Source organism: Zea mays, chromosome 3 (genome assembly GCF_902167145.1).
Source record: "Zea mays cultivar B73 chromosome 3, Zm-B73-REFERENCE-NAM-5.0, whole genome shotgun sequence".
In the NCBI taxonomy this organism is placed as follows: Eukaryota; Viridiplantae; Streptophyta; class Magnoliopsida; order Poales; family Poaceae; genus Zea; species Zea mays.
Genome location: NC_050098.1, coordinates 76,472,084 through 76,480,423, shown reverse-complemented (window position 1 = coordinate 76,480,423; position 8,340 = coordinate 76,472,084).

Below are 8,340 nucleotides of genomic sequence, written 5' to 3'. Positions count from 1 at the left end.
CCGGTACATGTTTGTTCATCCGATTCTTGTAGGCGCCAGCATAGAGTAGGACCCTTTCGGGGGTCAAATTAGGGCATAATGGATGCGATTGCCACACGCCGGGGACGCACCACCGTAGCGGATGGGCGGCACCACCGGAGTTAGGACCAGAGCTAGAAGACGGGTTGTGAGCTGTGGATCCGTTAGTGGACGGCTAAGGTTAGACGATCGCATACCCTTTCGCGGCGGGCGGTCTGGTCCATTGATCTGGAACGGACGGATAGAAACAAATCTGGAATAATAAAATCCTCGCCGTCGTATTTGCATCCAACGGTTCTCGTCGCGTACCGTTTCGCGACCGCGCCGATCTAATCTAGACCCTGGATCTTAGAACGGATGGCCAACATCCTGCGATACCCCTTCGCAGGCGCACTTTTCCTTATGAGTCCCTCTGTTATTTTAGAATCAACCCTCCATCTATTTTGGGCTGTAGGCTATGTCTGATAACTTTTGTGCCAGAGACCCTGGCCTTCCCGGTAATTGATGCGCAGTCTAGGGAGTTTGTAAATCAGAGGAATGGAGTTAAAAATAGATTTTGAATATAAAAATAAATGCTAGAACTTGTTTAAATCATAGAAAATTCATACTTAGTCCAAATTAATCCATTCTAGTTCCTATAATTTTGTAATGATATTGTTTATCAACTAGTGTCTCTGTTTTAACATGAAAACAGTAATAAAATTTATTTCTTAGTTAATCTTGTATCAAATACATAAAAGCTTTGCAAATTCATAACTTAAAATCTATAACTCCAAAATTAATGATTCCTGTTCCAATGATCTTATTTTAATGTGTAGATTATTATTATGTATTTTGTTTACATGTTTGGTGTGATGTTAATTTTTTCTTTTATACTATGCTTGTTTGTATTGTGGCGAGTAGAAGAGCCAGTGGCTGAGGATCCCGGTGCCCAACAGATAGAAGTTGCTGAGCGGGAGCTCATTGAAGGCAAGTTGTGCCCTTGACCACTTTTTACCCAATAATGTTCTTTAATATCACTTATTCATGCATAAGTTTAATTTTGATGGGACCCAATAGCTCACCCTAGTCTGTTTATCCTTTTTACCTTGTTTACCCCTGAATCATTTGAGTAGTTATGCTATTGCTTTACATGGTTTTGGGTTAATATTTCATTATATCCATGTTCCAATTATTCTGTTATTTTATTTATGTTCATATCAAGATTATCACTATCTTTAATTGGAACATGGAGCTTAACTTGAGAAACACGTGCCACCACAAGGGTGGAATAGGACGCCCTTGGCTGACTAATTAGGAAAGCTAGTGGAAGACTACCTTACCCGAAAAGGGCAAGGGCAGTAGGGGAGTTGCATGCAGGGAGGTTCTCGGGTTGATTTTGCTGCGATGGAGGTCATACGAGGGATTCTTGCAAGTGCTCTTCCCATAACCTGTAGTGGGTTTTCGGAAGCTAAAGGGAAACTTTGTAAAGGCCTCGTAGTGGATCCCTAGCCATTCACCTCGGTAGAGTCTAAGGGCCTTGCAAACCCTGGCGACATGGGATACACGACTTGTGGGTATAGGGTACAACCTCTGCAGAGTGTAAAACTGGTATACTAGCCGAGCACACGGTCAAGAGCTGCTCAGGACTCTTGCATGATTAAATTATGAAACTAAATTTATTTCTTCATATGCATTGCATGGCATTATTATTAATTTTGTTCTATTATTCTTATTATGGTTTGGTGTTCACTTACATTTAGTAACTGCTAATAAAATTTGACTGACTTATTAATTTTGTTCTATTATCAGCTTTAACCCTTATTGTTGATCGGTTTTACACATCACATGAACTCCCACCTTTGGTGAGTTCATGCCACATTATTCCCCACAACTTGTTGAGTGATGAACATGTGTGAGCTCACCCTTGCTATCTCACACCCTCCCACATGAGAAGAACATGTGGTTCAAGAGGAGCCACACAACGAGGAGTTTGATTTGATCTAGGTGGCGTCTCCCAGTTGACTTTATGGCACCAAGGATAGACTTTAGTTCGTTTTATATTTATCTTTTATTTTGTAAGACTTCCGCGATGTAATAAGTACTCTGATGTTGTTGTGACATTTATCTCTATACACTCTGTTATTATATATGTTGTCTTGTTTGGCGCATGTATGAGATGCACCCGGCTTTGTCCCTTAAATCTGGGTGTGACAGAAGTGGTATCAAAGCAAATGTTGATTGCAGGACGAAACCTAGATAGAAATGGACAAAACCCTTACCTACTTACCTTACTCTGATTCATTCTGTACTTATCTTATCTTGATCATGTTTCACCTTTTGCTGTCATACTCTGATTACTCTTATCTTTTCTACTCTAAGACAAGATGGATTTCACACCTTGGAATCCTACATTTATGACATTGTTAAGAGATAGGAAACCTAAGACAAAATTAAAACTATTTTCTCTATTTAAAATGTTGGTTGATTGTTCTTATGATAAATGTCTGATTTGCTTCTTTGATTGATTGAGATATTATAAATGGACATCCTAGCATGTACCACCCTAAGGTAATGAATTAGCTTTAGTAGGAAAAACACTAATCTACTTAGCTAATAAATCCCCCAAAGTAACATGATTCGTAATTACTTGCCTTGTCTACAATTCTTTTTCACCATATGTTTCTAACTCAAATGGTCAATTCCAGGAAGGGTGGTGGAATTGATCTACCCCCCAATCGACACAGTCGGAGGATATTTAGACAACCACAACAACAACAAGCTGAGATGGATCCTCCAAATCATCCACAAGCCGGAGATGATCCCACAGTTGCAGCCCAGATGCGGATAATGCAACATATGGCTGACACTATGGCGGATAAGCACGCGCAGATGCGGCAGGAACGCTAAGAGATGCGCCAAGAGAGGGAGGAGATGCGCTAGGAGCGAAGGGCGCAACAACAGCAAGCACCACTGCCACCACCACCACCACCAGTTCCACCTCGGGACAAGCACCGGGAGTTCATGAGTCACAAGCCACCGACATTCGCTAGCTCTCCAGATCCTCTGCACGCTGATGATTGGCTGAAGTCTATGGAGAAGATGTTGATTATTGCCCAATGCTCTGACTGGGAGAAGGTTCTCTATGATTGGTGGAGTTCGCTACGCAGTACAAGAACTATCACATACCAGCTGGACTGATGAAGATTAAGAAGAAAGAATTTTTGTCGCTGAAGCAGGGGAGCATGTCAGTCAGCGAGTACCGCGTAAGTTCATTCAGCTCTCCAGATATGCACCAGATGAAGTTGCTAAAGATGAGAGGAAACAAGAGCACTTTATTGAAGGACTTAATGGACCTCTGCAGTATGATCTAGTGGCTCATACATTTCCATCATTCCAGAGGCTGCTCGAAAAGGCCCAAGCTATTGAACACAAGCGTGTTCAGCTAGGGGATCTGAGGAGGAAGGCTATATCCTAAGGTCAGGGAAGCAGCAGCGTTCGTCCTCGTTATGTTCCACCCTAGGATACACCAACTGGCACTAGAGGAGGCCAGCGCCCAGCTCAGCACACACCTCAGGGGACTCCACCGACTCGTCAGGCTGCCCCCACTGGCACCTCGGCGAAATTCTTAGGGCAGAGTGCTGGTACCACGTGCTATAAGTGTGGTAAGACAGGTCATTATGCTATTTTTTGTCCAAAGAGGGTTTCTACTACACCTGTGCAGACACTACTACAGATCCTATTATATGAGACGGTTAATTTTCACTTATTAAGACATTTCTCAAGTGTCCAAATTTGATGGAGTCGCAAAAGATGTCCCACTTTTAAGATGGTTGCAAACCGTCTTAAAAAGATATTACATAAGACGTTGTTAGTTTATAACCGTCCAAAAAAGGTATTTGTTTAAGTCATTTTGTCCAATAACCTGTCTTAAATTATGTTTATTTAAGACACTTTTTCAAAACAACCATCGAGTATATGAACATTTTAAGTCACAAGTTATTTAGTCAACTGTCTAAAATGTTCTATATTAATAAGCATTGATTTTATGACAAGGAAGTTAAGAAGCTTCAACCAGAATGGAACTTAAATTTGGAAAGGATACCTTATACGGTGTTTACAGCTGCATCAACTACTCCATCTGATACTGGCTTGCCTCTCTGTACTCTATGAAGAACTCCATTTGCACTGAGTTCTATAGGACCACAATTTCAAGTACTGATTGAAGTTAACCAGAGATATACATGTTGATGAGTATCCAAGGAAAGACTTGTTACAAAATACATGTAGAGAAACAACCTATGGCTAATTGCCGATATTATACAACTAATAATTGAAGTTTGACAACGCAAGACGATAGCACCATACTACTACTACTACAGTAAGTATGAGCATATATATGATTATTTCATAAGCTAAAAAATCGGAATAAAGGCATCATCAATCACAATGGTTTGCACGGATCAGATTGAAAATACAAAAGCATTACCCGCACAACTCCCTAATGCATACGAGGAAGGAAACGAGGCAGTCATTCCTACTACATGGCAAGAAATTGCACGACACGCGAGCGGCCAGATCCCATAAAAATCAGACCTCAGCGAAGGCAAAGTAGATACTGCATGTGCGCGCGATGACCGTGTTTGCGATAAATATGTGAAACACACACCTTTGAAGCTTCTCAAAAATCATCTCCAGTGCCTTCTGTTCTGGCAGCGGCTTCGTCCTCGTGCTCCCTAAATCCACCTAGCAGGACTAAATAAATCACATAGCTTCAATAACCACGCAATGCTCGAATAGTAATATACACACCAGGATCATCCTCTTCTACTCATCCTCGCTCTTGGCCAATTGCATTGTTTACAGAGGCTGAAAGTTGACCTAATACAAAGTAGTAAACTAAGTTATGAAAGCAGAAATATAATTGAGGTAATTATTATCCTCTTCAACCCACTTATTCACCTGTTAACTACCTTTTTTAGGTGACTAATTCATGGGAGGAGTCAACACTCAACAGAATTGTTAAACTACCAGGAGGGACAACTAAACTAGTCAAAGTTGGTAAGATGGGCTATTGAGTGTGGATAGTACTATAACAGAGTGGGTAGACCTGACGGTGAAATATTGTGGCCAATTTTGGGCATTCAGGGCCTTCCTTTACTATTTTACTACAGGTGGTGCATATTTTTAGTTATCAAATATGCCATTGATACCTTCTTGTGGCCTTTCAGAGTCTTCTATATCCCAGAATTGATAGTTGATGTCTGAAAATCGAGCTTCTTAAAACAGATGCCCAACATGTTATTTCATCCTTGGCTTCAATGCTTGATGTTTCTTATCATCCTCTGCCAGAATTTCTTCTATACTTACACAAAACATATTAGGTACCTTTAATAGTTCTACACCCAATATGCCTTACATTTCATACTGATGATTTGATTTGCCAATTTTATGGATTTGACACACTTATCTCTAGGCTTGAACTTTCTCTGTTCTGACATTTTCTTTAGTTTTTAGGGGTTCAAATTTACCATGGATTCATTCTAACCTAAGACCATTGTATCAGCCTTGACAGTATGAAGCTTTTGCATACGAGGGGTTTCTGAAAACACACGGACATATATCAGTTTGGTACAGAATCAACCTGAAGATGAATAACTAACACCACAAATAAATATCTATTGTACCAAAGATCTTATCAAGATGGCTGATATAATCATACAAATATGAAGAATAAAAGATTAAATAAGAAAACTCCTAGGCACTTCCACAGTCATGAAGCATAGAGGATTATTGAGAAGATGGCAGTGTTTAGAATATAATAGGAAATTAAGATAAGGTAAATTGAAGTGATTGGTGCTTGCAAAAAGTCATATAAACAACAAATAAATGGTGCCCAGATTCTCACAATATAGACATGCATCATTGCCATCAAAATTCAGTGTCTACGCTCCATCCAGTTAAGGTTAGGAGGTCTGCAGCTTTTCACAGTAACTTGTGGAATCAAGGTTTAAAAAATATGCTATTCTAATAGTTGTTAGAAGTATGAAGCTTATATTTCAAATGATGAATCAATAAACACACCCTATACATCAACTACTGTCGGTGTTTTGGGTCCGACCGCACACCCGGGGTTGCCCCTCAAGGTGTTTTAGGAGTAGGACGGTGTCGCCGACTGTAGCTAAATGGTTCGTGCCGGATGCACGAGGAACAATGGACAGTGTTTACAGGTTCGGGCCGCTTTGAGATGCGCAACACCCTACGTCCTGGCGAGTATGCTTTATGTAATGGGTTACAAGGGAGCTCTCTAAAGCTGGAACGTAGAGAGTTGGGGTGGATGGCTGAGTAGTGGGATAGATCGTTCTGAAGGGGTGCCCCCTAGGCCTTATATATTCGACCGTGAGGCAATACATGCGGATGAGATAGCAAACTGCGCCTAAGTGATAGTGAACTGATTGAGTCTATCTTCCTATAGTTCTGTCGACTTATCCTTGCTTGGTTCCGTTGTACGGGGCTCCAGCGTGGGAAAGTCGGATCTTCTATTGTGGTTGCTTGCTCAACGTTGTTGGGCCGTCCGAGCTCGCACCGATCCGGCCTTGTGTCACTCTGCTTTACTGATCGTTCCTCCCCAGGCCCATGAAGGAGTGACCTTACGATTTATTGGGCCCTTGGGCCTTCCGTGAGGTCTTTTATCCTTCCAGTGGACTCGGGGGATATCTGTCCCCCACAAGCCCCCGATCTTTGGGTTGATTTTGAGATAATCGGCCCAAAGATCCTAGGTCCAGCTTGCGGTCTTCGTTTATGACAAGAAATGCTTTCCGGGCAGTTTGGAAAACACGATTTCTTACTGTCTCCTTCTGCTTTGATCACTCAAAAACTGGTGCTCTGTCTCACGCTCGTGCCTTAGAGATCAACATTTCGTATTGTTGGACCTTGAGCCTCATTGGGTGCACCGGAGGTGCACCCAATGGGTGTAGCCCCCGAGCTTCGAGTGGATTTTTGAAAATAATCCACTCGAAGGTCTTCATCAGAAATCATTTTTATTTTCCACTCGCACTTTGCTGGAGGTCAGTCTTGCCTTTAACCTTGCTGTATGCTTTAGAGGTTAGCATTATCTTGAATTGAAACGGTGATTCATGGGGTGCACCGGAGGTGCACCCAATGGGTGTAGCCCCCGAGCTTCGAGTGGATTTTTGAAAATAATCCACTCGAAGGTCTTCATTTCGTGTCCTTTTGCTGAGAATCATCTTTTCTTTTTCCGAATGCCTTAGAGGTCAGCATTATGTCATCGATATTATGCTTTAGAGGTCAGCATGTATTTTGTCTTTGAGGCTGAGTTCATGATCCGCCCATATCTTGCTAGGTGGTGCAATTTATTTGATCTCCGACTGATTGGACGTTTGATGGACGTCCCCTGGCTAGTCTTCACGTCGCTTCTGTCGGTCAGATTTTGTACTTCACCGGCTATATTTGGCTTTCCTTTGATCCTTACTGATATCTCATTTTTGTCTTGAGGTATTCATTGCATGCCCTGCACGGATGTGACAGTTTTGAAAAATATACTGATAATTCCTGGGCGTCCCCCCCCAATGGGTGTGGGCAAGGGACGGCTTGGTACGCTGAGTAGTAATGTGATGTGATGGCGGGTGTAATCATATCGCCCGCGCAGTTGACTGGAGTCCCAATGGGTGTTGCGTTGCGTGAAACGGCGTCAGCCGCCTGACGTATCTTCAAATGGGTTGAAGCGTATATTGAATATTTTGCGACTGTTTAGTGACCGTGGTAGGAGGTGAGCGGTTGCCCTCTTCTTCTATAAATAGTGCCTTTGCCTCTCTGGTTTTTTCACATCTCTTGTTGTTCTCCGCTGCTTGCTTTCTTCTTCTGCCTTCCTTTCCACCATGGGTAAGAGTAACAAACGCAAGTGCGAGCCGACTCCTCCATCGGAGGACTTCGGCAACTCGGAATACTCGGAGGAGGAGTTCTCCTTCGAGTCTGAGGGGTCTCCGGCTCCCGTCTCTCCCCCGGCGTCGTCTGACGATTCAGACGACTCCCAGGGGCTTGCCGCGGAGGTCTGGACTTATATCCGGGTCGTCGAGCGCTCCGGGCTCGAGGGCTCGGATGAGTCGGAGTACTCCTCGGACGAGGAGGACTCTTCAGACTTGTCCGAGGAGGGCGGCGGCGGCAATGGTGGGGACGACGACGACGACGGAGGCGACGGTGACGACGACGACGATGGCAGTGATGGCGGCAGCAGGGGCGGCAACGGCGGCGGCAAGGGCGACCACGGCGGCGGCAGAAGGGGCAGCAACGGCGGCGGCAGCAGCAAGGGCAGCAACAAGGCCA